The 27,901-nt window shown below is 40.0% G+C and overlaps 1 long non-coding RNA gene across 2 annotated transcripts in view; it reads right to left on the bottom strand.

Moving 5' to 3' along the window:
- LOC101749482 overlaps nucleotides 1-27,292 on the bottom strand; it is a 45,856-nt gene extending 18,564 nt beyond the window's left edge. Inside the window, exons 1-3 of one of the 2 annotated variants that reach the window (XR_005849482.2) lie at nucleotides 27,033-27,292; nucleotides 18,976-19,054; nucleotides 7,544-7,653 (exon numbers count right to left, since the gene is read on the bottom strand). This is a non-coding gene — a long non-coding RNA (uncharacterized LOC101749482). The remainder of the gene's footprint in view (nucleotides 1-7,543; nucleotides 7,654-18,975; nucleotides 19,055-27,032) is intronic. The other variant, XR_001470146.4, reaches the window with a different exon arrangement.
- Nucleotides 27,293-27,901: the final 609 nt, after the last annotated feature.

The raw sequence follows: 27,901 nt of genomic DNA, 5'->3' as shown, positions 1-27,901 counted from the left end.
TACATCAGAAATAATACACGACACACAAAACAGCAAGTAGCCCCGTACTTCTGGTCTATCTCTCCATCTGCCTTTTTTTTTCAAATGATTCATTCTGAAACCATCTGAAACATGCAAGATTCATCAGTGTTGCGCTGGGCTTATATGCATGCATAACTGAGGATGTGAGCTGGGTTACTGACTTCACTTAAACTGTTCTCTGGCTTGAAACTTAGCCAGCCTGAATAAACTGCCAAGGTTTTACTTCTCTTCTCCTCTACCCAATGGACCAATTGGATTGATTTTGTTCAGCCTTAAGGTTTTTTTCTCTCTCTCTGCTGTAATATCTGTCCTGTGTTCCTTCTAATCCTTTTTTTTTTTTTGTACATTTTCCACCTCTTCTCTTTCCAACTTAGTATAAGTGTGTACCCTCTTAGGGGAAGTTTTATACTCCTTAGCAGATTTTAATGGATTACTTTGACTATCTGAGATAGCTTTATAGTACACAATTGGGCTCTAAGGTACAACCAGTGCTCATCGATGCCATCACAATGTGAATAAATATGTTCAACAACAACATCCATAATAAAGTTGAGAGACTATTAGCAGTGTCAAATACTCTTATACACCCACATCAAAGACGTTTTCTTAATGGCAGCTTCAGGAAGTATATTCTCATTTTCACTGTAATGAGGAAATAAGCAGTGTGCAAAGGAAGTGAAGAAAATATGAAGGTTCTTTTCAGAAATTTTGAAAAGAGTGGACTTAAAAATTTGACAGTTTTTCCACATTTCAACTGAAAGCACATCTCACTTAGATGCCAATCTAATAACGTGTGTGTTCCACTGTTCCTCTAGAGTAGCAACACAGTGAGAATGTCTTATCTCAAGGAAGAGCTGCAAATATATGCCATATGACTAGAATGGCAATTCACATCTAATTTAGGGCATTACCATGACTTGAGATCGTTCCTACTCCTCCATTATCAATAGAATTAACTTCTGAGACTCTTTTGTCTAAGCATTTAAAATAGACTGACTTTCTATACAAATTACAATTTGAAAACACAAGTGCATGGTGTGGCTAGCACATAAACCTCAGTTGATTGAAACTGGGCTCGCTTTATTTCTCTCTAAAAAAATAATGCCCACTTTCAAAAGTAAAGGAGCTCTGAATAATCCACTTTTTATATAAGCATGGCTAGTAAGCAGAGCAGAATAAAGATGCCTGAATTCCACTAACAATTATGGAAAGATCATATCATTCTATGACCTTTAGAAATGCTTCAGTGACCACTGTGTTGGGCTGTAAGTCCGAAGTGGGAATTCTTGAGACAAGATTTGGCTTCTCTTTCACTTATATGCCTAATTTTGCCCCATTCATGTTAACATATTTGTTATTGACTTTAACAAGGGAAGAACAAAGCTCCAGTGTGGAATAAGCTCACAGAAATTAATAGATAGCTATATCTACAATGACGAACTGGGTTTAGCTGCGCATTTTTACTTCCTGGCATCTTGATTTTCCAAGGACATCCTTTAGCATTTGATGTTGGTGCCAATTAGAGAGAAGGTAGAGGTAGAATTTATAGCACTGCCATCAATAAAACTCCTACAGAAGCAAATGGGAAATATGTGCATGAATTTGGCTGAGTATCACTGTGGCAGAAGACAGCCAACGTACTGATTATTTTCAGTTTGTAGATGGGCTAAAAACCGCAAGAAAGCAGTGAAAGAGAAATATCTGCTCAGTAACGCTTTAAAATAACATTTTCAAGTGATCTCACAACAACACTCTGCGTAAGATTCAACAATACAAATCTATAATATTCTTCTGCCATTCAAGGTCATGTTAACCTTCTTGAAGAAGAAGCCAAGAACTCCTTAAGTTAATCATCCTCTACATTGAAGCTGATGCTTATTTGATTCTGAGGTTTTGTTCAAGACAGAACAAGCATGTGAAAAATTGGTGAAATGCAAGATTTCGTTTACACAAGGTCAGAGTGACCTAGGTTTCAAGTGAAGTCCAAAGTCTTATTGGTCCTTCACGAAAGGAAAGTTTTCTGCGCAGTTCATTTAAATATTTAAGATATCTGTACAAGAGTATGTAAAAGATAATTTTATTCATGCTCTGCTTAGGAAGATCAAATAACTGTTAATACTAGGTGAAACTTTTGTGAGCATTAGTCTCCAGAACAACCTGGGTAATGTGTAGTATTCTCAGTACACAACGGATTATTCAAGGAGGAAATACATAGACAGTGGCCACATCTAGCATAGATGCAAACTGTCCAGCTGTGTGAGCTCTGATGTGTCTGCCGCAGACCTGGGCCGCTGTTTGCTAAGACAAATAAGTGTACTGAAGATAGACAATTTATATCAACTTTAAAACTAGAAGAAAGGTTTTGAGTATTCAACTTTGTTCATGATAGAGCTCAAATAAATACAGGTAATTGTATGGAAAAAGGAGTCACATCTTGAGTAGAACATCTCTATAACAACTTAAGAAAAAATCTATGCTCTGGTATTAATATCTCACTGACTCAGACCTAAGCAACCAAAGTATACACAGGTAAGAAAAGACGCTGGCTTGAAAATTAACAGCTAATTTTATATTAAGTTTGACAGAATAAGAACAGTAGTCAATAACTCTCCCAAACAGCATGATTTATATATCACATTTAATTATACACAAAATCTTTAATGTTATTATTAAAAAGGAATGTTAAACTTCTCTTATTATAAATCTTTTACCAGTATCGTAATGGACTGAGTTATGTGTAGCAAGACCTTTTTTCTTCATATTTTCCATCTGTCCTACCTGTCAACATGTCAATAGATAGGAAAGGAACAAAGACTTTAAATAGCCAGTACGAGACATCTAACATAACTGATAACTGCACAAGGCAGAATCAGATTTGAGATGATCTTTTTGTAAAAAAGTTTTACACTACATTGAACCAGTTACTCACTCTTAGCTTTTAAATGTTTGTCAGCTACTGTAATTGAAAGAGGATCACAGAGTTGTGACACACTGTGAGAGTTTTCCCTTAAGCATTTCCATAAGTCAGAGAGGGATGAGAAATCTTCGATGCACAGGTCTCCTAATATGTTTTTGCTATCTGTGACTTTCCTTGAGCTGAAGGTTAGTAGGAAAGCTTGAAATCCTAGTTGGAGGAAGTGCTGCATTGTGCCTTGAAGGCAGGTCCCTCACTGTGGAGACAGTCTCCATCCCCAGCTTCTCTAGGAGCACAGTTACTCCTACACACCTGTAGAGCACAGTTTTCTCCACTGGCTATTGCCAGAATAGAGGAGCCTCTTCTGCAGCCAACCCCAGTCCCACGCCTCTTTGGCAAGGCTTGCGGTGTGAGCCAGCAGCAGCCCTTTGTACTGAGGGAGAGTACAAGCTTAGCAGCTGTACTTGCTATTCTGCCTGCTCAGTCACTTCAGTGAGCTTTTACTCACAGAGAACCTTGCAGAGAGGCCAAGAAGTCTGCATCATTTGCCTTTAAATCCAGGGCTTGTCTTATGACTGCACGCCACTGCATTATTTATAAAAGGCACATTGCTCTCTTCTTTTTAAATACAGCCCATCCTCTTCCAAACACCTCTCTAAATTGAATATTGTCTTATGCACCTTGGTTGTGTGTGGAAATATACTGCTTCAAGGTAAAAGGAGTGGAATTGAATTATTATCCTGAAGGCCGTTTGTACACTTCCATGATCCACCCACTCATCTTACCTCGAGGGCAATGAGAATTGCATGGGCTGGTCAAGAACAGAGCAAAGTACTTGAGTGCTGACTGACAAGGTTGCCCCTCCTAAGTGTTCACTCTGAGCTCTGATCTCGGAGCACTATTGATACTCAGCAGTGAAGCAGAACTGCTGACGTTCCCACTGGGCACCATGCAGAAGCCTGAACATCCCCAGAGTATTTGCAAATTGGAGCCAGAGTTCAAGGAAGAAAACTTAAAGCGGGAATTTTTATCTTAAAAGAAAGATATTTTCACTCTGGCTCCTATTCAGTAATGTACTTAAACATGCACCTAACTTTGAACATGAAAACCCTACTGCATACTGGAAGGGTAGAAGTCAGATGTCTGACTGAACTTTACTTGCTGAACTTAGACCTAAATCAAGATAAAAACATCTGAAGCACCTCTCTTCATTAAAAATATATTTTTATCTACCAAGAGCTGATATCTTCCATATATGACAGCAGAATACATTTCTGAATAGCAGTTTCACCATCTCAGTTTTCCTAATGATACTGTAAAGCACTGGCTATCACACCAGTTTTAAAGCATGCATATATAGAATGAAAGCTCTGTTACAGAAACAACCATCACAGGTCGCCTCACAAATCTTCTTTTAGTATATCTGTCTATATTTAATTTATAAAACACAGAGTAGAATCCTGGCACCAGCAAAATGAATGATTACTTTCCCATGGATTTCAGTAGGAGATTTATCCTCACATTTCTAGACAGCAGTTTGACTGTTTACCTAATTTTTCTCAAAATGTGGTTTAAACTTTACCCGGTTCTCTTCTCACCTAACATCCTCCTTTATAAAAATGAAAAAGTAACTGTGTTTATAAAATGAAAAACTGCACATTTACCTTTAATGGCTTCTCTTCATCTATTGGAAATATTTCTTTCAAAGTTTTAAAATCAAATTAGAATGTAACCTATAACTAAAATATTGCATTAATCCTTAGAAATACTCTTGAAACAAGTGACTGTAAAATAATCTGCAAAAGTAATTTTGAAATAGTTGGTCATCCTTTGGAAGAAAAAAAGAAGAAAAAAAGAAGTTATGTTTCACTTGTAATTGTTAAAAGCATTGAGATAGTGAGAGTAACAACATGGCATGGTCCAAACCACAGAAGGGCATGCAGTGAGTCTCTGTAAGGACTCTTGCAGTTATCACATGCTGCTGAATTGTAAAGGGGCAAACTGGGGATGGAGGCACCAAAGATGGTAAATTCAAGGTAATGTTTTAAAAGAAAATGTGGGATGGCTTCTTAACATCCAGCTGGCATGTTGTGTAAATCTTCCTGCCCTTCCTCCGAACGCATCACTCAGCAACTGGAGATGTATGTTTAGTGGGAGCGAGTGGCTGGGTCAAGTTGGTTGGAAATGGGGGCAATAAAGAGGTAAAAATATTATACCCAGGTAGATAAGGTAGAACAGGGAATCAAGATTGGAACCATATTTCTCTAACGGGATGCTATCAAAGAGTGGACTATCACTGCAAGGTCATTTCCTATACCTAACACAGGCCTTACAAAAGCAAAGTACTATCCAATCTGATGTGAGATACCTATGTATACCATGCATGCGGCACAAGTGTGGATATACTGAATAATGCCCATGATGTGCAAAGCCTTAGATTCTGAAAACCCTGGACTAGGTCTAGGCAGAGGCAAGACCTCCGTATCTCACCTGAAGTCACACTCTACTTTCAGAGTGGCCCAACCCCCTTGTGTTATAAATTAATTGAATCAAAAAATCCACATCTGGGAAAGTCTCTCACGGGGTGGGCTTCCTGATCCGCCAGCTAGACCTCTCTGCTGACACTTTCAAACAACGCACCTTCAAATCCTAGTCTAGACACAGCTTTATGCGAGCACGAGATAAGAATCAGCCCCTGAATGGTTTTTTTGTTACATAACCGATGAAGCACAGGGAGTTAAACATTTGCAGTAGTTGGTAACATTCCTAAAGCATTACGTTTTCAGCAAAGTGGATTATCTTGTCTCACTTTTCTCTGATGAACAATCAACTGTGATCTTGACACATGAATGTATTATGCTTGGGTTAGACAAACTAAGCCTTAATAAGCTTCAGTTAGAAACCTCACTTTGTGTTTGTGGAGGGAAAATTCAGCACTCGGGTTGCCTGACAGGGGTACAGAAATTAAATCAAACCTCTCTACCCTTATCTAGCTTAGCCTGGATGTCTTTATAGCAAAGATGTGATTTTTTTTTTTTTATAGGTTTTGTTAGATATTTGATTGCGTTGTTGGAACAGTTCCACAGTATCTGACTGAGCTGACCTCCAGATGTATCTCCTCCAGGGCATTATGTTCTGTTTCACATTATCAGCTGCATGTTCCAAAGGTTAGGTTGTGAGAGCTGGGTGGGGCTTTTAACTCCTTTTTCCAGCTCCAAAGATTACAGCGTGCCTCTTCACATATGCCCGCATGGTTAATTCTACCCAACAGTGAAAGAAAAGCAATACAAACTCAGCTTGATTTAATAGTTACGGCCATGATTTATGTGCAATGGTGTCGCTTTATTGAACATCGATTTGATAGATAATGGAGAGCATGTGCCCAGCTTATTCTGAACGTTCATTCACTGCTACAGATCCTTTGAGGAATGTGCAGAAACTTCTAAATATATGGAGCAAACTCATCCACTGTAAACCAGGTGTCTGAATTGACAACAGCAGTAATGGATAAGGCAGTAATTAACATACACAGATATTTTGAGGTGTGCAAAGTAATACAGTTACACTGCTGGAGTGTCATTGATTTACACCAGCTGAGGATACAGCCCATGGAGCTGACAAGAAATGGTTATGTCTGCTAATTACCGAAGCTGCTAATGTATTTCAACCAGTACTAACTGTTTTTGTATCACTGGAAAATTACAGAAGTGCAAGATATAGGAGATGAGTCATCTAGAAGTTTTTGTGATTTTTTTCGGTCAGAAAAGTGAGGCTGCGTTTTGCATTGTGGCGGTCCTCATTAACATTAAATCCCAGCCTGACACAGATCAGCCGCCTCTCTGAATTAGGTGTCATCACCGCAACTCTCAGATTGAGGCAAGATAAAAGGTTGATTTTGTTGTTGTTGTTAAACCTTCTCGCTTAGTATGAAGATTCATTCAGGATGCTTTTGAGACCGTTACAGTTTCAGGCAGTCACACAGAAAGAAGCAATTAATCACACCATAGCTGGTATTTTCAAAAGTGAATCTTTTATAAGTAGCAATAGCTGAAAGCTGTTCTTTGAACCTGGTGGCTCAGATAGCTTCTGGTTTCTTATTTATGTAGAAGGTATTGACTGTCGCTGTCTTTTGCTCTGACAGATTCACGTCTTGTATCACTTCAGTCACAGATATGTCTTTTCATGGATTCAAGTCACTGAAGGTAAAATCCTCCCAAACATGAGGACTCCAAAGTCTTTCAGAGCGTGGCCATTAGTTGAGCTAGCATTCTTTCCCAGCTTCTGTTTTTGTTTGTTTGTTTGTTTGTTTGTTTTAAGGTTAAGGCTCTTGTCTATTTTGAAGTATAGATTGTTTGTATTTTATTTATTTATTTTTATCCCTGTATCAAGTTTTTTTGATACATTATTGGTAACTGTGGGCCTAACTATTGGTGGGACTCAACCAAGTAAAAACATTTACAGGGGCTTTTAAGAGCAAGGTCTCTGCCCTGCCTTGCTGATATTACTGATGGCAAAATAACAGTGAAACTCTTGGGAATTTTTCAGGCATTTCTCTATGTATTTGATACTCAACTGAGATATTCTGGGAAATAACTAAATATTACTTACTTCCCCGAGAGGAGGTTCCTTTCGTACAGTTTTGGGTTGGAAGATAAGCAAGTGATCTCAAGACTGTTCACGTTCTTAGAATAACTGGTTTAAACACAAAGCCAGTAATCCTGAAAAACAGAAGGTAACAGAAGCATGTAAGCAATTCTTTTGCTCTCCACTCCAATTCAGTGCTAGAGTGCTGGGAGCCACACTACCTCAAGATCTGAATGTAGTTCATAGTATTTATAAAGTCATAGTATTTATAAAAAATACATAGTTATAAGACTGTTCAGACCAGCACCTAATTGTGACCATTCCTCCTAAATAAAAAGGAGTGTTAATCATATTGCTTTCACATTTTAAGCCAAAACTTGATTTTAGTTGTGTTAACATCTATTTATCTTCCAGGTGACAAGTGATATCATTTTATAATGTTAATCCATTTTGACAATAGAGAGAGGATATCTTCGTAAGAACCAGACCTTAAAACAAGAATTGCTATTGACCTTTACCACTTAGCTAGGTTGTTTTCATAATTTCATGGAATCATAGAATGATATGAATAAAATATAGAATCATATAATTTCATCTTGATTACCTTCACTTCAGCTATGAAGGGTCACAATAAATTAGGAAAAAAAAAAAATTGGCCTGTGCCAAAAATTCTGAGATATCTAATGCCTCTTGAGCAGACGTTTTAAGTTTTAAATGGCAAGGTTGGTTATAGGTGACTTGTTCTCATATTATTCAATGCTGCTGTGCCTACTTTTACTAGCTGGAAATAAATCATTATGAGAGAAGAAAAAGTATTATTTGGTGTTAAGCCAGATTCCTTTTTGTTTTTTTTTTTTAATCCATTCCAGTTTATTTCTTTGGTTTTACTATCCAGAGGGTTGGCTATAACAGCACTTAAGTATCTAATATTTAAATAATAAGTCATGGCCAAGTTACTGATGTCGTCCACTAGATTTCTTATGTTTTCATATTTTCACAGAGAAAATAAGTATACTAAGCCTGTTTCTTCATTGACTACACAGTGAGTAGTCATGATGTTCATGCAAGATGAACACAACATGGAGGGGAAAAATCTAGTTTGGTAGTACAATGGATTTACTTTGAACTCATAAAAATAATTACACAAGAAGATGAGTGATGAAGAATCAGGCTCATTACTCTTGAGAAGGAACTATCTTTTAGCAAATACTGCATATCAGAGACATAAAGCCCCTGGTTTATTACAGTGATTACTATTAGTCCAGTTGCCAATCCAGAAATCATATTCGATTATCTCATGTTCAGCAGAATACTAATCTGTTTCCCTTCTTAATTCTTCCTCTGTGCTTGTATAGACAGCTACATTAATCTATTTGCCAAGAGCAATCTCTTTATCTATTCAAAACTAATATGATTCTTCACTCTTATCAGTATCAGCATCTGCATATACGGGGAAGATAAAACAAAAATGTTTTCTCACTCCACTTTTTATCATTTCTCTGTTTTGAGGGTATAAGATCATCTTTAATTGCATAGTGAGCAACAAATATCTGACAGTTAAGTTTGAGTGATTAAAAACTGTACTTTTTGACAATGCTAATATGTTCTTTTATGTCTATCAATTTTTAGGAGTTTAAGCATATTAATATGTCACCGAAGAATCATTAAGATACCTAATTTTTGGCAATATCGAGTGTTGGTTGTTCACCAGCTACCACCAAGCTAAATTTCTAAACCTGGAAGATACTAAGATACTGGATAAGTCATGTAGAACATCCTGGGAAGGTAAATGGTAGTGAAAACAGGACAAGTTCTTTGGGAGAAAGTTTGAAAAAGACAAGCTGGCAACAGAAGTAGCTTGTTGGCAACAGAAATGGGTGGTCTTGTTCCTCCCCTTCCCTTCCTTCAGGCGCTTCTCTGATCTGTCAAGCAGATTAAGAGTGGTAAAAAGGCAGAGTGAATCATCTTCTGGGGGCCTAGTGACCTCACCAGAGGAATTTCACCATAATCTCTCGGGAGGGCAGGAACAAGACCACAGGGAGACTCTGAAGTAATTTAGCAGTGGGAGAAGGGGATCTAAAGTTATATGGCCATTGACTTGACTAACAAACTAGGTTTTCATGCGTAGATTAAAGAGATTGGAAATTGTGCTTAAATTTTTATTTTGGTAGTGTTTGGCTGTTTGGTTCATTTTCGTGAGGTATCTAGAGCTTCTACTTAAGGGAGCTAAATAAGTGTATGAAGAGAATTTTCTCATCCATTTGTCAGCCCATGACTCAGCATGGTGAAAGGATGCGCAGAGTGACTCAAGTGCATCTTTGGATGACATGGTAAAGCAAAGTTCTGACCATTTGTGGTCATTATAGATCCCACTGCAGTAATTGTATCTGTAAAGTGCAAATTCTGATGACTTGGCCAAATGCCCAATATAAAAATTACATTCTTCCTTCCAACATTCCGACTGTGTTTCAAATGGATACAACAGTCCTTATTTCGTCTCCAAAACAGCTATGTTGCTGTAGACCACTAAATTCTACAGCGCTGCAGTAGATCAAACAATCATTATATGGTTTCTGTATCAGCTTGTAAAGGAAGGCAGCAGTTCATGAGATGAAAGGCTCTATAAAAATGTAAACTACTAATACCTTTGAGTCTGCTCACTGTAATTCAAAATTTGGCCAGTGGCAAAAAATATAGTCAGCTGAGATAGTGTTGAGTGGTTCCATTAACCATAGAAGTGAAACATTTCTCACAGCGTATTTAGTGTCATGAATGAATAAGTTTGAGGTAAAAATCATATCCTTATATACATTGTGGTACCGGCTCTGTCTCCTTTTAGGTCAATTTCTCATCAGATATATGCTGCAAATGTTAGAGGTCCTACAGGTGATGCACTTGTGTTAAGCACAGAAAAATAAAGCAGTTCTTGGGCTTTTCATGCATGTTCAGTAGCCTACTTTCAGGTCAGTCCAGAACAAAAAGGTGCTAGATGAAAACTCATTGCTCTGTCAATTCAATAGAGCAGTTTAGCTAAAAGAATAGCACAGTCTTAAAGGACTCAGGATGTGCCATCTATGTTAAAATAAAGCTATCCTCCCAGTTGGTTCTAACTTTGAACGCTTACAGAGATAACATAAGAAAAGAGCACACCTATAGCAGTATTTCCACAGCTTCCAGCAGCATTCGGGTCAGTACATAAAGAAACAATGCACAGGATGGGTAAACCAGTGGCACGGAGAAATGATATACAGATGTAGCTGATGCTGAAAGTGCAATTTGCATAATATGGTAATGTAGTATTATAGTCCCAACTACATACATGATCAAAGCACTCATTGTAAATGACAATGCAAATTAATTTTAGGCTCATTATTATTAATTGAGCCTGAATAGAAATCAGATTCGGTAAAAATAGAATAAAGAAACAAACCGAAACTCTGTAGGGAAACAATCATTAATATGATTATTCACTCTGATTTATACCTAGATACATGATCCTCACGCTTGTGTTTCTCCCTCTGCGTTCCCTGGTATGATTTCAGATACAAATTCTCCATTATTCTGCAGCTCATGCTCTTGCTTTCTCTGTTGATGTTCATGTCACTCTCTCAGCATGCTTTCTCAAACGTATTATTAAGGTCTGCATGGTCTAATAGGTTGCCATTACCCTGAGCTTTATTCATCCCTTTTCCAAACTAAATCAAATTTGAGCTTGAATAATGCTGATAGGGGCATTTGCCTAAACTAAGTTTGTTACTGCAGTAATGGGGTTGTTTTTGTGAATTAATGGATCATTTATTTTTTAAAAACAGAACACCAGTACGTTCCTGCTGCTCCTGCCCCTTCTAATAACTTTTAAATGGTGATATTTTGTCCTGCTGCAATGGTTTCTAGTTTCTGCAGCAGCTTATTCCTGGAGACAGGGTGAGAATAAAATACTGGGATCAAGCCATTATCCAGCACTGAAGTTTCTGTCCTAAAGTGGACTTTAAGTCATTTAATCACGTAATGTAATTACATCCTGATTTGATTAAATGTACTTTAAACTAGTGAGACAACATTTATTTTTCTTTTTTAGGTTGTATTTGAAAGGGTGATCTTCAGTGACTACAAAATTATTTAGCACGAGTGACTCTCATTAATAAACATAAGAACTTCTTATAATTAAATCTACCATAAGGATACGAGTATCATTTATTGCACAGAGGATGTTTTAGCTTTATCATAAACTTAATTTCAGTATAAGATTGGGTACTGATTGCACACAACTCTAGATGCAAAATAATATTAATTTTCCTCCTCAATTGAGGAAGAAAGAAGAGAGCAGATAAAATTCATGATCTCATTTATGAGAACATTCCTCTTTGTCTGTCTTTGGTAAGATATTAACAGCTTCATTCTGGCATATTAAAGGAAATACCATTTTAAGTAATAATTAATACTTTTATTTTCCTTATTATTTTAATTTTCCTTATGATTAACCTTATGATTTGTTTACGTGTTATTTTGTAATAAGTATTAATGAAACTGCGTATATTATTTTTCTTTGCAATTTATACTGGACTGATACTCATTCCTGCAGTGAAGCAGCATAGAACAACTTCTCCTTCTATCATAGAGCATACTAGTTGAAAACCAATCACTTACTTTCCCAAAGTCACTTTGGAGAATGTGTTGGAGGGATGCTGTATGTATATCACAGCAGTTGCTTTTGAACCAGCACAACCAATATATCATTGATCTAATACATCACCTACAGTGAGCAAAGACGGAATGAAAATGGGAATACTAAAGGGGGTGTTTCTGTCCCTCTTTCTTCCTGCTTCCTCACACTTTTATCCTGATTTATTTGAGTTGTTCCCACTCTCTCTCCGTGGAGGGAGATACGGGCAAGGAAAACCTGGCTCTTTTCCCATTTCCAAACACAAAAATGTTCTGCTTGGGAAGTTTCCAGTACCAAATTTGCCTGCTGCATGTACAGACACCAATAGCCATAGAGCCTACCCAAAAGACTGACTTAGTCAATTTTATTCACGATAAATGATGTTTTCTTTCATATACTCACTGAAGTCAACTGGACCTGAGGCAGAGTATGCAGATATTGATTTTGAATCCCTTTCCACCCCCCACAGATTTTACACTTTTCAGAAATGGTGGCCACTGCTTTAACAGCTCTAAAACAAGATGCTGCAGGTGTCCCTTATTGACAGATGCAATTTTACTGATGTTATGCAGCACAAGATGTCCAGTCTTATTATGTTTCAAGAGATAGGAAATGCAACTTGGTATCTGAATGCACAAGAAGGAAGGAGCCTTTCAAAGTTCAAGGTAAGTGCCATTATTTTTAGATTGTTGTAGCAGGAGAGAGCATTTAATGCTCCTTTACTTAATTTAAAGACAAAAACATGCTTATCATTTTTTGATGCTTCCTACAAAAGTCAACTGTGGAAAGCAGTACATGCTGAGATATAAATTAATTATAGACTGTCATATTTATGTGCTTTTGGCTTCTCCCTCCTCTGAGAAAAACACAGTGGAATTAGAGGAGCTCACTTAGAGTACTGTAAGGCTGCAACAAGGTCTTTCCTGAGCCTTCTCTTCTCTAGTCTGTACAAGCTGAAGTCCTTCAACCTTTCTTCATAGGAGAGGTGATCAGCCCTCTGATCATTTTTTCATGGCCCTCCTCGGGATCCGCTCCATGTTTTTCTTGCGTTGCAGACCCCAAATCTGGACACAGTATTCAGATGGGGCCTCATGATGGCTGCCTAGAAAGGGACAAGCACCTCCCTCACCCTGCTGGCCACCCCTCCTTTGATGAAATCCAGGATACCATTGGCCTTCCGGGCTGCAAGAGCACGCTGCTGGCTTATGTCCAGCTTTTCATCCATCAGGACCCTCAAGTCCTTCTCCACAGGGCTGCTCTTAATGAGTTCTTCTCCCAGTCTGTACTCATACCTCAGATTGCCCAGGCCGAAGCACAATACCTTGAATTTTTGGCCTTGTTGAATCTCTCTAGGTTCATGTGGACCCACTCATCTGGATTATCCCAATCCACCTGGATGGCATCCATATTATATCAGCTGAACCATTCAGCTTAGTGTCATTGTCAAACTTGCTGAGGGTACACTCGATTCCATTGTCTATGTCACTGACAAAGATGTTAAAGAGCACTCAAGATGGACCCTTGAGGGCCACCACTCATGATCAGCCTCCCCCTGAACACAGAGACAGCCTTCCAACCAATTACTTAGCAACTGAATAGTCCATCCTTCAAAACCATATTCCTCCAATTTAGAGATAAGGATGTGGTACAGGGCCATGTCAAAGGCCTTGCACAAGTCCAGGTCGATGACATTAATTGCCCTTCCTTTGTCTAGTGATGCCATCGCTCCAGGTAAGAAGGCCACCAGATATTGGTCAGTCACAATCTGCCCTTGGTGAAGTCATGCTGGACGTCTTGATCACCTCCTTGTCTTACAAGTGCCTTAACATAGCTTCCAGGAGGATCTGTTCCATGTTTTTCCTAGGCATGGATGTGAGACTCACTGAAGAGCACTGGGTGCTCTCCAGTAGCTTTATGTCCTTCTAATATTGTGGTGTAAGAAACTGCATGCAGTGCTCAAGGTGAGGCCACACAGCACCCATCAGAACAGGATGATCCCTTGCCTAGCCTGGCTGGCAGTGCGGGGCCTGATGTTTGCCCTTTTGGTTGCCAGTGCAAACTACTGACTTACTTACATTCAATTTGCTGTTAGCCAGAATTTCAGGTCCCTTTCTGTGCCGATTGTTCCCCAATCTGTACTTAGATTCAGGGTTGCTCCATCCCAGATGCAGAATCTGACACTCACACTTCTTGAACTTCATGCAATTGGTGATTGCCCAGACCTCTAACTTGTCAAGATCTCTCTTCAAGGCCTCTCTTCTCTTGAAGGAGTCAGAAGCCCCTCCCAATTTAGTGTTACTGCAAACTTGTTTACTATGTATTCAAGTTCTGCATCCAAGTTATTTGTGAAAATAATTCAGAGAACTGGCCCTAACAGTGAAGGCCTGCAGAACCCCATCAGTGACTAGGGTCATGAAGACCAAAGGGAAGAAAACGTACAGGACAGAAGATGCTATGAAGAGCCCTCCTAAGCAGAGCTGTTGAGGGGAAAAGTAACTATGCAAAAGACTAAACAAAACAGACATATGTAGAAGAAAAAGCATATGCTCACTGCCCTCAAAATTGGTCTGTTGACCTTGTTTCCCGAGGCCATAATTTATGTCAATCATTCAGCAGGATTTAAAAACTACATAAATATTGATGAGAACAACAGCAAACTCCCAGGATAGAAAGGCAGAAGACAGGTTTTCTTCAAGTGATACTGGAAAGTATATACCTTTTTATGTTGTAGGGAATAAGCCAGTTCCTGATCATCAAAAGCAGGGAAGAATTTTCCCCTGAGAACACTTGTTTATTCCTTCTTCACTTCCTTGCACTTTCTCTGAGTATCTGCTCATTAACGGTATGAGGATGGAGAACATGAGTCACTGAGGTCTGATCCAATACGGTGATTCCTGTAGCTCTACTGAGAATTAATATTAAATAAATAAATAGAATTCCTTGTGACATGCAAAAGAAAGGAGGAAAGCACTCCAAAGGTCAGAAAGCCCTCACAAGGTTTATTCTTGATTACCCACTCTATTATTTTTTCACATGACTTATTTCTGCATACTTTGACTGTCTCATGCTTTTCAGTCTCATAGGAATTTTTTCAAATAAAATGTGTTTAACCTTAGATTGCAGCATGACAAACTGCAGGGCCCCACGCTAGATATTCAGGTATGTGCTCGTATCCTGGTATGATCTCATTTTAAGGAATGTGAGTGTGACTTTTCAGCACTATAAGCTGAAATCGGGATCTGGTTGTAGGCTGCTGCGTATCATGTAAATACCGTCTCTACGAATTTCAGCTCATGTCAATACATCTTCATAGCCAATGCTGGAAAGCACAACCAATTACTGTAGCTGCTTACAGAGCATAAGAACAGATTATTTAATTTCACCAGCCTCTAAGGATGACAAAGCTGAATTTTAGCTCTAGTTAAAGTTTTGCTGATTACTCTTGACCTTTCCAGGACAAAGCCATGAAGGTCACTGGAGTCACAGTTTTTTCACATTCTGCTTGTCTTTGTCATTCTCCTAATAGTGCAGAGAACTAGAAACAAGAGCTGGGTGGTGTTTTTTTTTTTCCCCTGCCTGGAAATCTATTTAGATTAGTCACCAGGTTTTCCAGTCTATGGTCATTGAAGGTCATTTGGTTTATAGCTGAAATTCTCAATTGAAACCTCATCTTGTAATCAGAACTTAAAGCCCAAGCGAGGTTTTGTACCTCCTCTGAAAAGGTAGGTTGTTGTATGATTAGCTTCAGAATGTTAAATGGACTGTCTGTGTAATGACGGGTAATTTTGGGGGCCTTAAATTGCACTACGAGAAGACTTGTCTTGAATAATAAGTATTGGGCTATATTGTAAAGAACAGTATTCTAGGCTTCCCCTAAATGCTAATTCTATTACACATTAACATTCTCATTGCTGTAAAATGGCAAAAGGCAAGCCAGCAAGATTTAAAAATCTTGCACAGTGCATTTCACTTATAGGCTGTTCCTAAGAGCAAGCTGTTTCCTGAAAATGTCCCTTAAATAAGCATCCACTTAAGGTGGTCATCATTATATAGTCAGCTTCGACTAATAGCTGCTCCACAGCCTTGCTTGCTGTCAGATACAGAGTATTTGTTGTGATCTATGGAGTAATGCGACTTGGTATATAATCTTTACAGTATTTGCAAAAAGCAGTTCTTGGCCCTAAGTTCATCACCTCCTGCCCCCAGTATGAAGTATCTGTCGCATAGTGTAGGTGCATTCCTAAAGGCAGTTCATGAAGTCTAGTGTCTAGTATACTCTTTGCAGATGCAGATTACTAGAGAATCTATGAAATCTCTTTTTTATTTTAAACTCTGTTTGGCCCGTGTGCAATTAGAACTTAAATACAAGTATATATATTCAGATGTACATCTCTCTAGCCACTTGTATGACCAATACTGAAGACTGTGTGAAGGATTAAATGCAGCCCTGCCATGATATTGTTATGAATGTTAGTAATTTGATTTCTTAGGGAAGATCTCCTGACCCAGAAGTTTATCTTTTATTTCTTCATTTTCATTACTCCTTAGATTCCAAGCTTCAGAGACCACCTCACCCATACCTTTCACATCTTCAGTCTGTTTATCCCAGCTCATGTCTGTCTGTCTGTGTGTACATTTGATCTCCACACTGTTGCTTAGATACAGGCAGGAGGTTATCTTGCATAGGATTCAGTGTCAGATACCTCCCTGCGTGGTGACGTCTCGATGGGCGTCTCCACTTGCCTCGTGGATAGCACACCACAGTCCACCACCATCACCATCGTAACCTGTGACATCAGCTCATCACTTGTTCTGGCAGGCATTATTGTTGTTCTTACTGGCACGTCTGGGTTTCAGAACATCTCCATAGGAGCTAGTGGATCCACATCTTGGTTCTATTCCTTAAGGAGTCTGAATTACCCTTTGGACAACCCTTTTTGATTCCTCTCTGGGCTTGTGGGAGCTGACAAAACCTCTTAGGCTTCTCTCCAGAACCACTAATGCTAGATTACCTTTCTCTTTTATTTTCTTTAACCACCATATAAACTAAGCATCTTTTAACTAATAACTTCTATATATTCTCTACATGGCTTTTGAAGTTCAATGGACTCCTTAATAAAGTAGATTCCAGCTCAGGAAGTCTGCCAGCATCCCAGAAGTCACATACACTACACACATGCACACGTTCCTGCTCTCTACATTTGTAAATTCATGACATATTCCAGGATCCAAATTACGGCATTGTTGCTTTACGTTTCTCTGATGCAAAGATCATGGAAGAACTGCTGTGACTGAACATCTGAATAAAATCCATGTAAGGATTCTATACAGTTGAGAGCTGTCTGCTTTTCTTCACTCCCCATTGGCCAAACTATTTACTGACTACTTTGGAGGACAGAAGAAGGCAAAGGAGTTCAACAACTATCTTTTACTCCAAACTATTTCAGAACGCGGACTATCGCAGGGATCTGGGCCTGCACTTCAAAAGCAGGTTATTTGGCTGAAACCTGACTGACTTTCTCAGCTAGCTGACTTCTCATAGCTGAGATCTCAGAAGAAAGAAAGTAGTTTAGCTCACATTTAAAGGGCACCTTTAACTCTAAGCATCATTTCTAGACAGCCTCCTGCTTCTCTTAGGCTGGCAACCAACCATCAGCATATTAGTGCATGCATTTACTTTTTATGAAGTACAGACCTTAAAAAAGCTAAGCTGGATACAAGGTTTGCAACAGAGCACGGTCTTTCACTGAAGAGAGAAATGTGCAGCCACAGAAAGAAACTGACTAACACGCACTGCAGAAAGACTGAGATATTTTGCTTTTTAACAGACCAAGTAATTTGGTCATTTCTCTAGAAGCAGCGTAGGTAGCTGTGAATTCCCTTCTACCATTAGTGATTTAGTTGATGTTCCTTAACCTAATGTGTTTTGGCGGCAGGAATGATAATAGCAGACAATTGTTTGTCCGCAGTCACTAAATTTTGTTACAAAGTCAAAATAAGCCTGTCTGCTTGACTAGTCTCATGTATAACTAAATCAAAATAAGCCTTCACAAAGAATCACTTTCAAGCAACACTTTAGTTTTTGTCTTAGGCTTGCAAATGGCTTTTCTGTTTTCTGATATGTCAGATATCATAATGAAAAATAAATAAGCAAGGGAAAAACACACACAGATATATTCAATGGGTAGTTTGTAATGAAGAAAAAGAACCTTCTGCTGCTTCTTTTACCTCCTTTCTTATTTGTTTTTCCCTATGCTTGCAATAGTGTCTTCTTCATAGCGTGAGCATGAAGAACTGCTATGAGCATGAAACAGCATGTTAATGCTGTAGCACTTTGCAGCATTTTGGAGCCCAGTCACAGCCCAGGACCCCCACTGTGCCAGATATTGTACAGACATAACAAAGTCAGCCCTGGCTCTGAGGACAGCCCATCCCACACTCCACCTCCCATGGCCACAAGAGACTAACATTGCGAATGTTGATACGTTCAACACATCTGCCATGCATGCAGATCATAGAGACAATGACATTGGGTGAGACATTAGGGGTTTTGCAGAATTGCCTTCTAGTTGCTAAATGCATCATTCAAGTGTAACTGGTTTTCAAAAGGTTTAAAGCTTATGTTTGCCACAAGAGGCCCATGTGAATTCAGCTTTGCAGGAAACCCAGGAACGTGCAAAAGGGGGGAGGACATCTTAGGTCAAATATTTAAAAGTCCCCCAGTCACTTAGGAACTCACAACATGAATTTCAAAAATGGATGGGAATTGCATTTCAAGGACCTAAGAATTTACCACATTTTTTGCAAAGAGGGCTGGGTTCTCATTTCACTTCTCAAAATATGACCTTTTCTGTTTAAAGACCTGCTACCTGCTAAAGAACAGAGAGAAAAAAAAGCGATAATTTGCAGATTAGTTCAGCACAATGCCTGCCCACTGGCAATAGCAATATCAGGGTTAGGGAAAGGAAAAAAATCTCTTAGACCCTTACAACAGAACTTTTTTTTTTTCTTTCCCAGTAAGGGAGTTGCAATCAAATTTAACTGGAACAAAGTTAAACTTATAAACAAAATCCTATCCTCCTCTGATCCTTAGCTCTATCACTGCAGCTTGACTTTACATGGAAATTATCAAATAAAACTTCAAACTGGCACAGGACCACTGACCTACCACTTAGCATCAGTTTGCATTTTTTTCCATAGAAGCAAATTTGTTTGTGTTAGGAATAGCCAGAGGCATTTGTCTCATTAGAATTGGTTTGAATCAATACTTTTTTTTCTGATCAAAATAACACATCACTTCTAAGTTACCCACCAATAAATAAATAAATAAATAAATACATACATACATAAAGATTAAAGTGCCTTCCTGAAACAAAGTATAATTTCTGTCTTTTAAAGTAAAGATCATAATTAATGGCTGTTATTCCCATCTTCTATGAAGTTACTTCAGAGAAGTAGAAGAATTAAGTATATTCTGAAAAGACTTTTCTCCTCCATGAAACTAATTACTGTGTCTCTTAAGAACAGTAGTAATGGAGTGAGTTGACACACTGTAAATGGGTAAATAAAATTGCTCTCTTCCTCACAGTTTTTTGTTTGTTTGTTTGTTTGTTTGTTTGTTTGTTTTGCTATTTTTATTTAGTCATTTTAGAGTAATAATTCCTAATACCTCTAGTTCTTCCAGGGAAACTGTGTTGACCATGGTGAAGGGATGGTTTAAATGCAATTTACAAAATGAATGATCCAGCATCCTTGCAGAAAAGCCCTCAGAAAATCTCTTGCTTTCCAGTTTGTAACTTTCGAAGTCTATTTCTCAAGCTGATCTCCACGCCCAGCTGATGTCGGGTTTGCACTCCTACTGTGTGGTGCTCCCCTGTTCTGTAGGTGTTTAGGCATATTCCCAGCATCCCTATAAACACTCTTGAGTTGCTGCATATGTTTTTCCAAATTGTCTCCCAGCTCACTAAAATACAGTGAAAATGTCTGTACTTTTAATAAATCAGTGAATCCAACCACAGGAGATGATTTTGCTTGGATGGAGTAAGACCATCAAGACCCAGACTTGTATCAAGACCTTTAACCAGTGAAAATCAACACCACTGCTGATTTCTTGTAGCTGAGGAATTCATTTCCATAAATGCTAAATGCTGCACATTTTGGAACAGCTTCAAACAACTTGTTTCTTATTTAATAGCTGTCACACTGCTTTCAACTGATACATACCACAGCTACACCTTGCACGATAGAATCAATTGGTGTTTCCCCAGCAACTTCAATACTTCCACATGTAATAAAAATTTTCAGCCACAGAAAAATACTTGGCATATGAAGTACACTTTGCGTTCCTTATCCTTAGCTGGTAGAAATTTGGCATAGCTTCCTTGACTGCATTAAGGTAAAGTCAATATTCATCAGCTGTATATCTGGCCCTAGAAGCTGATGTATCATTTAGTACATTAGCGTAGGTCAGAAACTATCACATGTGTACATAATCGCATGTGCAGAACAGTCGACAAAGAGAAAATGTGTTCTAAAGAACACTGAATGCTTGCTTAAAAAGTCATGAGACCATTCCTGGCTGTTTTTACAGAGCGTAAGACAAATTGCTGATCTGCTAACCACCTGTGAAGGCAACACTAGTTCCCTTCAGCTGGAAAGGCATCCACTTGGTCTTTGTCTTTACGGCCAAAGATTTCAAGGACACAGCTTGCTTCTTAATTCTTTTGATCCTATTGGCTAGCTGTCAACAAAAGTGACAATCCTGTACTTGTAACGTCATAAACTTCCAAGTGCGATGTTGTAAACTGAGGACCATGACTTTGACTTAAGGGCAGGAGCAGATGGCTTGGGCACTTATGATCTTGTTTTTCAGGAAGTGAGACCTTGCCATAGTAAAACTAAAAAGTTACTTCGTTGGAAAAGACGGCAAGAAATCATTTTGCTGAAGTGCCCCTGCTGTTTCTCCAAGTCTTCCTGAAAAACATAATTGATTTCTAAGCTCTGTGCAAGACTGCATATTTATTGCACTGAATGAAATATGGATCGCATGAATCCCGTTGGTGTGACTTTCAACCCACTCGAATATTATGAGTTTGACAGTTTGACTCTAACTCAGTTTATTTCCCACTTGAGAGACTGCAAAGGAACAGATGGGGATGTGCGAATGAAGAGGGGGGGGATGAGCATGCAGCAGCTTGAGCCGCTGGGCCCGTGTCAGCAAACCTCCCTGCAGTTAGGCAGGGCTGGTGACCGCCACCCCAAAGCGATTTTCCAGGCATTTGAGCTGCAAAAGTGCATGTAACTCTTTGAGCAGGCATTGGGCAGCCCCAGAAGACAAGGGAAGGCCTGCTGAGTACGGGCTGTGTCGGATTTGGAGCTGGAAGGGAAATGGTGACAGAGGTCAGCCTCACAGGTCTTGTAGGACGTTGGCTGTCTCAACTGATCGTCAGTGCCATCAGGCCCGTCCCTACACTAGTGCTGAATTAATGGATAACTAGCTGCATCATCACAATATTTACTCCGACAGTTTGAACACTTTATTTTCCCGTTAATAGCAGCTCTATTTTTTAAATGTTTTGTGTATTTTCAAGTCTTTTGTCTACTTACCACATTTTGTGTCCTTATTACATATACTGCTTAGTCATATATTTACTGAAAATTAGTGAAGAAGAACACTTGGCACTTCCCAGAGTCAAAATAGTTAGCAAACATTAACTAATTAATAATGTATCCCTTATTTTCAGGCATGCTAGCATGCCTGAATGCTGAGTGAAATTCTGCTAAATCATCTCCCTGCATGTCCCTTGCTCCTCTACTAACCCATTACATGGTTCGAGGGGCTGATCATTGAGTTGGTTATAGACAGGGAGACTGATTCAAACTTCTCATAAGCACATGATTTCCGAAATGCCTCTATAATCCACCCCAGGCTTCTAAACAAGGCTCAGTGTGACACACAGCTGTGTCTGAATGCGTGAGGTAAGATTCTAAAATAAGCAGAACGTCTTCTATCTGACAAAACACAACCACTGCCTGAAGCAGGTCTGGCCTCATGCAGGCAGGGATTTGGTGAGAACTCAGAGGGGTTTTGTTTTCCTGTTGCATATTCCAGCGCAGACCCTGTGCCCAGCACACTGCCTCCTGTGGGCCTGCAGGCCAGGGCCTTTCCCTCAGTGCTTCTCCAGCCAGGAGGTCTCTGACAGTTTCTGTCAAGATGGAAAAAGAAGGCACAAATCTCGTTGTTACTATCAGCCATGCCCATGCTTTATAGAGCCTTGTAACTAGTTTGGATCAAAGGTGTTTGTTTTCACTGCAGAGTTTACAGAGGCTGTGCCTTTATTTATCCCAGGACACCCTTATAAATGCTGGAGAGCAAGGCTCAGTTACTGCAATCCCCTCCTAGAAGGAGTTCGCCGTAACTCAGCTTGTTCACGAGGCTCGCTTGCCGATTTGACAGCTTGAGTGATGTTGCTCCCACCTCGCTTTCCTTGATTTTTGCCAGCATTTGCATCACGGGCCGCACGCTGTTCATCTCTCCCTGCTGTCATAGCATGTCCCAAGCAGCCATCTCGAAAGAAATGCAGGCAGTGTGGAAATGCTCCATGAAAATATCCCTTCCTGAAACTCCCAACAGAGACATTAAGTCCTCTGCAAGTCCCAGTGCCTCTCCAAGGATAAGAGGGAAGGATGGTGGGGTCTGTGGGTTTGTTTTCATGTTACAAAAGCAGTAAGAGCACACAGGCTGCAGAAAGTGGATACACACCACCACATCTCTTAGATCAGGAGCACTGCTGTTATTCAGTACTACATCCAAACGAAATGGCTTTTAAGTATTTGCTTCCTCCAACGAGTGATGCCTTTCTAGGATGTATCATCCACTTACCAAGCAGAACAAAAGGTACAGTATGCACATATTCATAGGTAACATTACTGAGGAAGGAACAACTAGTCCCTCCATGAGAGGCTTATCTGAATTCAGTACACCTGCTCCTTTGAATTTGCGATGTTTACAGTTCGGTCAGAAATTCTTTTTCTACATTTTCCACCTCACTTGAGTGTTCCAAAGTCTAATATGAGAGCAAGCAGTGTGCTTTTTCTGCTCTGCAGAAACCAGCGTGCCCTACTTTTCATTTTCCTGAGGAATTTGCTTCTGCAAATCACAGTGAATCCTCATTTTATGGACGGTTATACTCCAGAGGTCAATTGATTAATATTCTATATTAATCATTAAAGTTCTGATTAGCTCCTGTCATCCCTGACATTATACAACAGTCGCTCTGATGATACTCACTGCTGTCTTTGTTCTTCAGGTTATGTGAGCAGCTAAGGGCTGGGCCTGAAACTACAAAGATCTAGATAGCAAAATATAATTTAAGAGAACTGCAATGGCATCTAGGCACAGAAACAGCACCTCTCCTATGTCACGCAGAAATTAAACCGCCTGCCTAAGAACTTACTGCTTCTAGGACTCCCAGACTAGCCATTATAAATAGCAAACTTGTAAATAGTTTGACAGCCTTCAGGGACTGCTGACCTTGAATTCCCTTCATATGAGTATATCTAAAGATTCTGCAAGCAATCTGTGGTAAGCAACTCCTATATTTATAAAACTTATAGTAATGGATAATGTAGCAGACCTGGCTTGGAAGCAGGTGCTGTCTTGACTGTTTTACTGTTCTCTAGATGTAACATGGGGAGGAAGGAAGAACCATTAGTTCATCCTTGCCCTTAAGGTACATTGCTCCTACAATGCTCCGACAATTACCTTAATGCTTTTTGTTTGTAATCCATTCAACCCCTCAGGACTCATAATCTAGTTCTTACTCCCATGCTACATGTAAAGAGAGGCAGAATACTCAAAAGTAAAGCGACTTTTCAGCATTATTCCCAACCCCAGCTTCTGGATCTATGTGTCCCAGATCCTTGGAGCTGTTTGTCTACCCTAAATGTCAAAGAATCAGACTCCTGCGAGCACTCCGCTCTTTGGGGACTCTCAGCTGCCGTTCAGATGTCTGCAGGCAAGCAGCAGGGGATGTGACCAGGGTGTGTTTCCCCTATTTAAAGTGAACATAAAGAAGCCCTCTGGGCTTGCTGACAAGTGCCAAGGACTGGATCATAGACCAGAAAACCTAGGCTTTGGATCTCACGCTGACATCTGTGCTTCTTTCCAGATTTGCATAAAGCATCTCAGCTACTGACTTGAAAAAACACGAGCAAATATAACCATGTATGTCCACCCCAGATGTTAATTCTGATTGTTAACATACTTTGGGTCTTTCTCATTACCTTAAATATTATCAAGATGTGTGGCTGGAAACTCCACTGATGTAAACTGGAACATTTCTATCCAGTAAAACTACTGATTTATAGTGGCAAAGAATTTGGTTATTTCTTTTATGGATGCCGTTAAGAGGAAAATACTACATTTGTCTGTGTTGTCAGCTTAGCACTGAATTGCTCTGGTGAGATACTTGTTACTGTTTCTTCAGGCTAACTTTGCAAATGAAGTTTAATAGCAAAATGTATAATATTATCATTCATTTAAAGCAGAAATTACACATGTTCTACTTGGTCTTGCATTTAAATTTGCCTAATATTCTCCTTAGATAATTTAAAGTATCTTTCCCTATGTTTACAGTTGACTGATAAAAGAATAATACTGGGGGGTCATTGAAAGTAGTAGTGGTGAAATTTGCTTGTTTGTAAAAATGGAAAGAAGTGCACTGATTAGGTGGAAAATTGAAATTTGCGATGTGTTTTGAGCTTCTTGGGTTTTAAGAGTTCTGATTATGCAACATTAATGCCTCCAGCTTAAGCTTAGTGTTTAAACTGATGCATACAAAATAGGGGAATTGAGATCTGCAATGCATTGCCTTGACTTACTGAGTTAAGGCCCTTTCTTTGGGCTCTGGGTAAAAATTGTCTCTGGGAAGTCATGAACCAGAACACAGGGAGCCTCCAATTTCCATACAGCCTCTTGGCCCCTAGCTGCCCAGACAGTGACCCTGAATGGTACAGCAGCTTCCATACAACCGGATTTCCTTCTCATGGAAAGCACGTAGCAGGCATCCACATCTAAGCTGAACACACAGCTGAGTCCATGAGGAATTGCTTCTGCGCTACTCAATGCAGCGGTAACAGTGTGGTCTGTTCCTGATGTTGCAACAGCAAAACCCAAGGCGGCAAAAGAAGTTCCTTACCAAAATATCTTCATGAAGCTAAACAGTGCTGTTCACAGGACTAAGCATTACTCCAAATAATAATGTTAAGGCTCCCATGTACCATCAAAAACTATTTGCCAGTCTTAGAACTGCAGCCCAGTGGGTGCCATGGGAAATGAGGGGAAAACGAGAGCTTTAAAAAGCTGCCTAAATGCAGCAGTACTTCATGTATCGAGTCCATAAAGACAAAATTTCTCTTGCATTTATATTTCAGATCCAGAGAAACACAGAGCCTTCAGTGGCATTTTGCTTCACAGTTGCAAGTATGCAGAAAAACCAAATTTACCAGCCGAGGTGCAGCCTAAAATGCTAACAATGTTTTTGAAACAGTAGAAATGCAAGAACTGATTCTGTAATGGCCATGGGTTGAGTTGTACTTATTTGGCTGAACAGAACCTCCCTTCGTGGAGGACCATCACTTAAGGAGGTTTTGCAGAGATACTGCAAAACAGCAGTTTCTTTGTTATCAGTTTTGTTTTATTTCACCGAGTGACACAAAAACAGATGAGAGTCTCAGTCCCCACCAGATGTAACAGAGATGGCTGGAGAGGGTACCAGTGCCATCTGCCTGCCCTGCTCCTGTCTCAGAAGCTACTGCTGCCATCACCAGTCAGCACAGCACAGCAGGCATCACGCTGCACCTCCACCACTGGAGTCCGCAACGCAGAAGATTAGCTTAACCTGCCTCTTATGTTAGTTTGGTTTGCCAGGCTTTAATCTGCACAGCAGGAAACACAGTGCGCCCAGCCCAGCCTAGGAGAGTGGGCAACATCCAGCATGGACCCCAGCGCAGATCCGTAACTTCCGCATTTTTCAGGGGCATGTATATTATACTGTACCATTACATCAACTGCTTATGGAGCTCCCTCTGATTGCACCTGCCTCGGTTTGGTACCAGTAAGAGCTTTTAATTAGAGCTGACAGGGAACTTCTATCTGAAAACATGTTTTGTTCATAACTATCCATGCCTCAAACTTGGAGATTCCTCAAAAGCAAAGCTCTAAGCAAGAAGGGGTTAATTATCCTTCTGAAGAGTAAACGTGCTTTGAGCTAGAAAAGGCTCCAGGAGAGGAAGAAGATGCGAATTTGTCAGATGGGGCGGATTGGATGCAAGTATTTTAATTGCTGTGATTCAGAAGGGAGGCAGCATTTTGTGTCATGAAAGACATCGTAGGAGCAGAGAGCTGCAGCTCGCCCCAATCTGACATTAATACAGTGCAGAATGGAAAAGCAGAGCAGCCACCGGGATAACTGTCAGCCTCCCGCGGCGCTCCCCTTTGATCACGCTGGGCCCTTGAGGGATGTGGAGCATTTTGTGATGATGCTGCCTGCTCCTCATCCTCACTGGCTGGGGGAGGCTCCCTGCACGCGCTGCTCCTTTGCCTCCCTCCCTCTACATTGGCCTCCTGTGCCTCTCTGGGTGCACCTCCGTTCCTCCGGCACGTTTTGCCGTCCCGTCAGTGCTGCCGTGGTTGTTTCATTAGTGCATGAGCAAGGCTCGAGCCCTCGTTTGGTATAATCCTTAATTAGATAAAAATTAGATGCTTCTTAAGCACTGCCATATCCCACTACAGGAATGCCACAACAGATAGGTTTAAATTGAGATTTGCACTTAGAAATTTCTCCATACCTTCAAGAATAGGCGCTGTGACTCTGAAGAGCAGCCACCCAATTAGGCACAACAAAGCATGTAATTTGAATTCTGAGACGACAAGTAAATCTTCTAATTAAAGGACTCTTACGTACTTCAGTGGTTTCTGCTGGAACCACAGGATCCTCCTGAGGACACAGATGTCCTGCTCCACTTCTACCCTGCCCAGTTCCTGGACCTCCCCCTTGTAATTAACGTGAGCACAACAGGGTGCCTTTGACTCATTCACATTCAAGGTCTGATGTGACACTCAGGGTTCACCCAAGGACAGAGCTACAGCAGCTTCTCTGTGCTCTCTCTGTGACATCACAGTGGCCACTGTGCAAGAGGTGTTGTAGAAAGAGCTCCTGCCCCTGAAGGCTCCTCATGTCTGCTGCAATCTTCTTTGCAACAGATCATTTCCATCCATCTCTCATAATGCAACCTTCTCACCCACCTCTCACTCCTGTTGCTTGCTTTGCTGCACCCCAGAGCAGATGAGCAGATGGGACACACAGGACACGCTCCATGGAGCCCATCTTGCACACCCCAATTATGCTTGCTTTAATGTACAGCCGAGCCAAAGGTGAAAGCCAAGGGAAATTTTTGCAAGATCCCAGGCAGAGCTGATGTGATGAATGTGCACACAGCCAACATTTCAAGTGGGGTCCGGAGCTTTCTCCTCACTCTACTTTTGGGCAACACCACCATCTCATGAGCAGCATTCACTCAGGCTCAGAATAGGACTAACCTGCTTTTAAAATGCCTGCAACCAAGGTTTTGTTTCAAGCAACGGTATAAATGAAATTGTGGAGTGTAAGCTATTATTTAATGATCACATTTTATACCATTTGAACTTATATTTGGTT

This window comes from Gallus gallus, chromosome 1 (assembly GCF_016699485.2).
Source record: "Gallus gallus isolate bGalGal1 chromosome 1, bGalGal1.mat.broiler.GRCg7b, whole genome shotgun sequence".
Taxonomy (NCBI): Eukaryota; Metazoa; Chordata; class Aves; order Galliformes; family Phasianidae; genus Gallus; species Gallus gallus.
This window is presented reverse-complemented; position numbering and strand designations above follow the sequence as displayed.